The 8572-nt window shown below is 40.0% G+C and overlaps 1 pseudogene; it reads right to left on the bottom strand.

Annotated features, from left to right (window-relative positions):
- Window positions 1-1014: 1014 nt before the first annotated feature.
- Window positions 1015-2081, bottom strand: LOC122110286 (annotated as a pseudogene).
- Between the last annotated feature and the right edge of the window lie 6491 nt (window positions 2082-8572).

Genomic DNA, 8572 nt, shown 5'->3' with positions numbered 1-8572 from the left:
AGATCCATTTGGAGTTGATTCTTGTGCAGGGTGATATATAAGGCTCTAGCTTTAGTTTTCCACAAGTAGTTAACCAGGAGTTAACTACTTCCCGGAACCAGGAGTTCCAGGAAGATGGCAGAGGGAAGCTGGAGGGTAAACAAGCTCTCGCATAGAAAGCAGTTTTAGAGTTCCAGTGAACAGTCCTAAGCCAGAGAATCACACCAAGTGTGCCTTCACAGGTCAGAGACTTAGGCCAGAGAGAGAAAATACAGGCAGGGAGACAGCCCTGAGCATTTGCCAGCAGCTGCCGCGGCGGAGGCAGCAGTGGCGGTGGTGACTGCAGCGGCCATACCTGAAACACAGGGAGTCCGCCAGACGCGGTGGGCGAGCAGATTCTACTCAACACCAGCAAGAACCGACAAGGAGCAAACATCTTAATCCTGCAGTTCACAGACCAAAGACGACCCAGGAACCAAGACTCAGCGTGAGTAGAAGCCTGACGTCCTCACTCCTTCTCAGGGAGCAGAGGAGGGAAGGCCACCCCTCCCCCGCCAGTACCGGAGATCTCCATATTGGATACCGACAAACTCGGTGGAGCTGTTAGCTCCAACTCAGGCCCTGGAATAAAACTAGAGTCATCTAGCAGGTCAAAAGAGCCTACCTGACCTACCAGACTCAGCTCCATCCAGGGAAAAGTCACCCAGCTCAGGTGCCAGCCCCAGGAGTGGCTTTCTTCACTGGGTAATCAGAGCCAGAGGCTGCCCCTCCCTTTAGTAGCCTCGACAATCAACTGAAATTCAGTAAACAGAAACCCTGACATTGAAGGTAAATTTAAGGCCTTAAAGTGAATTAATCTAATATAAAGCTGAAGTATAAACCATAAATTATCCATCTGAAGGTCTAGAAATTTGACAGTTTACCTTCTGCTCTGTGAACAAGAAAACAGTAACTACTCCTGCTTGTGGTCTATATCAGAAACCTTCTGCATGGTAGGAGTAAAGTCAATATCGATTTCTACTGTCCATGGGAGATTCAGGACTGCTTTAGCGATTTGCATGGAAGGACAAACTGAACGTTGTGCAGATGCCTGTGCTTGAAAGGCTTCTGCCACTAGGTAAGTGTGAAACTGAATCATGGCCTTCTACCCAGATATTTCTGTTATGTCAACAGCGTTGCAGTTTTTCCCATTTTACCTATTGTGTCAAGATGCATTGCACATATGAATCAAGTCTATGGCTTGTGCTTTCAACTGTTCTAAATTGCAAATCTGCAAAGATAAGGTTATGAGCAACATTGTCTACTGAGAGGTTGTTACACAAGGCTTCTTCATAGTGACCGTCAACCATTCCAGTGCATAGTGATCTGTGCCTGCCCACATGTTGAAAACCATTTGTATCAAGGGTTGTTTTGTTCCCATGTAAACGAATCACATCATTTCTTTTAAAACCTCAGGGTTTTAAATCACTTGTTTCCACTTGATTCTTTTTGCTCTCTTCCTCTTCATGTTTTAATATTGTATTAAATACCAGTGATCCAGATTCAACACAGTTTTATGAGACTTAAATTCTCATCATCAGACAAAAACCAAACGAATGAAGCCTGCCATCTGTAATTTTTGTGTTTTCCTGGAGATTAGCTAAATCTTCTATTAGTATGTCCTAATATGTTCGATAAATCTTCAACCACACTCATCTCACAAAATATTGTCAGCTTGCCATCTGGTACAAGATCACCAGCTTCATCAAGAAAGAAATTCCTTCTAGTGAATTTTTTAAATCCCCAGTCTTTTCTTGGCACAAACTAACATGCTCTTCACCTTTCCATTGCTTTCATTTCTTCTCTCTTGGCATCCAGAAGGAGAAAACTGAATTTTTGTCCAACTTCACTTTTGAGGCAGCTGACATTTCATTTTGTCCCTTGGTCCAGATAAAAATGTTGAAATGTTTAACACTTCACCCATTTCTTCTCTGTAGAAATGAGTTATTAATGGTCCACATGTAGGAAAAGTTTTCTACTTTCACCTGTGTGTGACACTAGCTTTCTGCAATAGAACCAGTAGACATATCTCCAGACAGAGATGGGGTGGGTTCCTGAGACATTGTCACTTCAAGGCAGACGTTTAGGAGTGACACCCTATGATGCCATGTTGAATAATAATAATTTTTGGATTGTTATTTCTATGTCATTGAAGAATGAGGTTAGGATATTGATAGGTATCGCATTGAATTTGTAGATAGCCTTTGGCAGTATTGCCATTTTCACCATGTTAATCCTCCCAATCCAGGAGCATGGGAGGTTTTCTACCTCCTTAGTTCTGCTTTAATTTCCTTTCTCAAGTTTTTAGTTTTCATGGTAAAGGTCCTTCGTCTTTAGTTAAGTTTACTCCTGGATATTTTATTTTTTGTTGGAGCTATTAGAAAGGAGTTGCTTTCCTGATTTCTCTCACACTATTCTCATTGTTAGCATATAGAAAAACCATTGATTTTTGAGGGTTAATTTTATACCCTGCTACTTTACCTAAGTTTGGGTGTGTAGTCCATGGTTTTGGTTTTGTTTTTTTTTTTTGGTGGGTGCTGGGGCTTGAACTCTGGGCTTTGGCGCTGTCCCTGTGTTCTTCAGCTCAAGGTGAGCACTCTACCGGTTGAGCCACAAAGCCACTTCCAGCTTTCTAATTGTTTATTGGAGATAAGAATCTCCCAGACTTTTCTGCTTGGGTTGGCTTTGAACCACCATGCTCACATCTCAACCTCCTGAATAGTTAGGATTACAGGCGGGAGCCACTGGCACCCACCTTCCATGTGGTTTTTTTTTTTAAATATATTTTTATTGTGAAAATAATTACATGGTTAAGATAATGAGCACATTTCTTATCAAGCATTGTAGCCTCCTGCTTTGTTTTCCCTTCCCATCCCTTCGTATCCTCCCCCCACCCCAGTCCCCTGCACCCAAGTTGTAAAGGTCGTTTTTCGACATAACGACTAGTACATCTCATTGTTGCAATGGGTCCTCCTGTATCCCTGTTTTAACAATTTGTTTTTTCCCTTCCCCTCCATGTATACCAACATGATACATAATGAAAGCAAGGGTTATACCATGGGCGAGGGACATACAAGGCAACAAAGACATAATCTTATAAACATGTCAGAAACAATTGCATGAAAGATTTCTCCTTTTTGTTTTTTTTGTCAGTCGTGGGGCTTGAGCTCTAGGCCTGGGAGCTGTCCCTGAACAATTCAGCTCAAGGCTCATGCTCTACCACTTGAGCCATAGCGCCACATCTAGTTTCCTGGTGTTTTTTTTTTTTATTGTGATTAAGTGATTATATAATTTCCCAAATTTCACAGTATTGTGGAATAATGATGCTCATTTAAAGTCACAAGCTCATTCTAACCTTCCTGGAGCAAATTGTCTATCACGGTCTATAACATATAACGGTGTACACACATACACCATACATGTGATCAGCAGCATGGGGTCATTTAGTAGTGGTTCCACCAGATGAGTGGAAGTTCTTTGTTTCTTAAGTCCTGTTAATTTTGTCGTATCACCTAACATTTTGGATTTAACATCCACTTATCAGGGAGAACATGTACCATTTGTCTCTTTACTCTTGGCTTGCCTCGCTCAACATGATTCCTTCTAGCTCCATCCATTTCCCTGCAAATGCCATTATTTTGTCATTTCTAATGGCTGCATAATATTCCATTGTGTATTGATACCACAATTTTTGGATACATTCATCTGTGGTGGGGCATCTGGGTTGTTTTCTTATACTAACTATTGTGAACAGTGCTGCAATAAACATGGAGGTGCATGTGTCCTTGTATATTGGTTCCTGTTGTTCAGGCTAGACGCCTAGAAGTGGTATGACTGGGTCATAAGGGAGGTCAATATTTAGCTTTCTGAGGACCCTCCAGACTGCTTTCCAAAGTGGTTGTATAAGTATACATTCCCACCAGCAGTGTAATACTGTTCCTCTTTCTCCACATCCCCTCTAGCATTTGTTGTTGGCTGACTTGTGGATGTGGAACATTCTGACTGGGGTAAGGTAGTATCTCAGGGTTGTCTTTATTTGCATTTCCTTCACCACCAGGGATGGTGAACATTTCCTCATGTGTTTCTTTGCCATTTTTATTTCTTCATCTGAGAAGTCCCTCTTTAGTTCCCTTGCCCATTTAGTAATTGGTTTGTTAGATTTGGGAGGGATTAGTTTCTTGAGTTCCCTGTATATACTGGATGTTAACCCCTTGTCTGATATATTGCTGGTAAATATTTTTTTTCCCAATTAGTTGGTTGTCTTCCTAGCTTGGTTGTGATAAATTTAGCAGTGCAGAAGCTTTTATTTTAAGGTAGTCCCATTTGTCGAGTCTCTCTCCAATTCGTTGTGACCCTGGGACTCTGTTCAGGAAGTTCCTTCCTGTGCCTATTAGTTCAAGTGTCTCTCCTACTCTGTCCTGCAGTAGTTTCAGAGATTCAGGTTTAATGTTAAGGTCTTTAATCCATTTGAGTTGATGTTGGTGCATGGTGATAGACTGGGGTCCACTTTTAGTTTTCTGCATGTGGCCTCCCAGTTTTCACAGCACCAATGGTTGAAGGGGCTCTGTTTCTTTCATTGTATGTCTTTGGCTCCTTTGTCAAATACCAGCTGACTGTAGGCATGTGGATTTATTTCAGGATGTTCTATTCTATTCCATTGGTCTTTGGGTCTGTTTTTGTGCCAGTACCACGTTGTCTTTGTTATTATAGCTCAATAGTAGAGTTTGAAGTTTGGCGTGGATATCCCTCCCATGTTGTCTTTATTCCCTAGAACTGTTTTGGCTATTCTAGGTCTTTTGTTGTTCCATATGAATTTTTGGACTGTCCTCTGTATTTCAGTGATGTACATCATTGGGATTTTATTAGGAATTGCATTGAACTTGTATACTAATTTTGGCAGTATTACCTTTTTCACTATATTAAGTTTGCCTGTCCAAGAGCCTGGGAGGTCTTTCCATTTCCTAGTGTCATCTGCAATTTCTTTCTTTAACTTTTTATAGTTTTTATTAAATAGTTCTTTACATCTTTGGTTAGGTTAATTCCTAAATATTTTATTTTTTGGGAGGTTATTGTGAATGAGGTTGCTCCCTTTATTTCCCTCTCTTCTTGTTCATTGTCAATGTACAGGAAGGCAGCTGATTTTTTTGGGTTGATTTTGTATCCTCCTACTTTGCCGAAGTGATTTATGATTTTTAAGAGTTTGGAGATGGAGTTTTTGGGATCGAGAAGGTATAGTATCATGTCATCTGCAAAAAGGGATAGTTTAACTTCTTCTTTCCCTATGGAGATACCTTTAATGACTTTTTCTTGCCTTATTGCCCTGGCTAAGGCTTCCAGGACTATATTGAAGAGAAGTGGAGACAGTGGGCATCATTGCCTTGTTCCTGATTTTAGGAGAATTGGTTGTAGCTTTTCCCCATTAAGTATAATATTGGCTATTGGTCTGTCATAAATGGCTTTTATTGTTTTAAGAAATGTTCCTTCTATTCCTATTTTCTCCAGAGCTTTTTAGCATGAATGAATGTTGAATTTTATCAAAAGCCTTTTCTGCATCTGTGGAGATAATCATGTGATTCTTGACCTTGGCTCTGTTGATGTGTTGGATTACATTTATTGACTTACATATGTTAAACCGTCCCTGCATCTCTGGGATGAACCCTACCTGGTCATAGTGTATGATTTTTTTTTATGTGTTTCTGGATTCTGTTAGCTAGAATCTTGTTAAGGATCTTTGCATCTGTGTTCATCAAGGTAATTGGCCTGTAATTCTCTTTTTTGGTTGGGTCTTTGCCTGTTTTGGGGATGAGTGTGATATTGGCTTCGTAGAATGATTTTGGGATATCTCCCTCCTTCTGTTTCTCTAAAGAGCTTGAGGAGTATGGGTATTAGTTCTTCTTTAAAGGTCTTATAGAAATCTGCTGTGAATCCATCTGGTCCTGGGCTTTTTTTTGTTGGAAGACTTTTGATAGCTTCCTGTATCTCGTTGTAGGATATTGGCTTATTTAATTGGTTTACTTCTTCTTTGCTTGTATTTATATAAAAATGCACCCATTTCTGCCAGGTTTTCTTCCGTTAGGTAGTATAACTTTTGAAAGTAGTCTGTTAAGATTGTTTGGATATCTTGGGTACATATTGTGATTTTTCCCGTGTCATCCCTAATCCTGTTAATATGAGTTTCCTCTCTTCTTTTTTTAATTAATCTTGCCAACGGTCAATCAATTTTATTTATTTTTTCAAAGAACCAGCTTTTTGTTTGGTTAATTTTGACTATAATTTTCTGATTTTCTAATTGGTTAATCTCTGCTCTTAATTTGGTTATCTGGTTCCGTCTAGTAACTTTAGGTTCGATTTTTTTCATGTTTTTATAACTGTTGTAATTGCAACATGAGATTATTTAGTTGGTCTGTTTCAATTTCTTGATGTGGGCACTGAGGGCAATAAGTTTGCCACTCAGAACTGCTTTTGCTGTGTCCCACAATTTTCTTTACGAAGTGTTTTCACTTTCATTGAGTTGTAGGAAATTTCTTATTTCTTCTTTGATCTCTTCCATTACCCAGGCATTGCTAAGAATTGTGCTGTTCAATTTCCATGTATTAGAGATATTTCTGCAGTATGCTTTGTTATTGAGCACTAGCTTGATTCCACTGTGGTCAGATAGGATACAGGGGATTATATTGATTCCTTTGTATTTGTTCAAGTTCCTTGCATGAACTATGATATGGTCTATTTTGGACAACATTCCATGAGCTGCTGAGAAGAATGTGTACTGTATTGTTTTAGGGTGAAATACTCGGTAGATGTCAGTTAATTCCACTTGAAGTATGGCCTCAATTAATTCGGTAGCTTCTTTGCCAATCCTCTGGTTGGTAGACCTGTCATTTGGTGAGTGTGGGGTGTTAGAGTCTCCTAGTATTATCGTATTGGGACCTATTTTATTCTGTAAGTTTGAGAGTATTTGTTTAACATATCTGGGTGCACCAATGTTTGGGGAATATAAGTTGATGATGGTAATATCCTCCTCTTGGATTGTTCCCTGTATTAATATGTAGTGTCCATCCTTGTTTTTCTGTACGGATTTTAATGAAAAGTTTATTTTGTCAGATATCAGGATAGCTACAGCTTCTTTCTTACTGGGGGCATTTGATTGGTAGATCCTTTCCCAACCCTTTACTCTGAGTTTGGTTGTATGATTGGCTGAGAGGTGGGTCTCCTGAAGGCAACAGATGGATGGGTCATGTTTTCTGATCCAGTCTGCAGTTCTTTGTCTTTTGATTGGTGAATTAAGCCCATTAATATTAAGAGATAGTATAGAGAGATGCATTGTCATCCCTGTCATCCCCTGTTTTCCTAAGTTTTTCTTCTTTCCTTTCTTCCTTGCTTTCTCAGTTAGACTTCAATTAATGCCTGTCTGGGTGCAGGTCCCAGTTCCTGGTTGCTTTCTTCAGGTTTTGTCCCCCCTCTTAGTATTCTTTGTAATGCTGGCTTACTGTTTATGTATTCATTTTGTTTTTCTTTGCTATTAAAAACTTTCAGTTTTCCATCGAATGTGAATGCTAGCTTTGCCAGGTATATCAATCTGGGGTGGCAGTTATTGGCTCTCAGGGCATGTATGGTACTTTCCCAGACCTTTCTTGCATTCAGTGTTTGTGTACAGAGATCTGCAGTGATTTTAATTTTTTTCCCATTGTATTATAGCTCCTTCTTCATTTTTGCTGCTAGCAAGATTGTTTCCTTATTATTCATATCTATCATTTTTACTATAATGTGTCTAGAAGTGTTTCTCCTGGGATCTTGCTTGTTCGGTGTTCTATAAGCTTCTGTTATGTTGGTAAGATGTTCTTTTTTGAGATGGGGAAAAATTTCACCGATTATCTTGTTGAATAGGTGTTGCATTCACTTGCTTTGATATTCCTCACCTTTGTCCACTCCAGTTATACGAAGGTTAAATTTCTTGGCACTATCTGCTTCCTCTTGAATTTCCCTTTGGCATAATTTAAGTGATTTCCTCATATCTGTCATTTTTTGGTCCAGTTGGTGTATTCTGTCTTCTGTATCTGACATTCTACATTCCATTTCACTCACTCTGTTAACTGTGCCTTCTATTGTGGTTTGCATGGAGGAAATGGACTCATTTATGGATTCAATGTTGTTTCTCAAAGTACTGATGTCTTCTCTTATTGTGGTCTGTACTTCCTCTATTTTGGCATTGATCTCACTTCTTTTTTTTTTTTTTGTTGGTCGTGGGGCTTGAACTCTGGGCCTGGGCGCTGTCCCTCAGCTCTTCAGCTCAAAGTGAGTGCTCTACCACTTGAGCTACAGCGCCACTTCCGGTTTTCTGGTGGTTTATTAGAGATAGGAGTCTCACGGTCTCTCCTGCCCGGGCTGGCTTTGAACCGCGATCCTCAGATCTCAGCCTCCTGAGTAGCTAGGATTACAGGCGTGAGCCACCAGCGCCCGGCTGATCTCACTTCTTACTGAGGTGTGTGCTGCCTCTATTTTTGCATGCATCTCCTGTTTGATATCCTGTATCTCTTGTGATAATTCATCCTTGTGC

Source organism: Dipodomys spectabilis, unplaced genomic scaffold (genome assembly GCF_019054845.1).
Source record: "Dipodomys spectabilis isolate Male_0828 unplaced genomic scaffold, ASM1905484v1 ptg000002l, whole genome shotgun sequence".
In the NCBI taxonomy this organism is placed as follows: Eukaryota; Metazoa; Chordata; class Mammalia; order Rodentia; family Heteromyidae; genus Dipodomys; species Dipodomys spectabilis.
The sequence above is the reverse complement of the archived record's forward strand: the minus strand, read 5'-3'. Positions and strand labels throughout refer to the sequence as shown.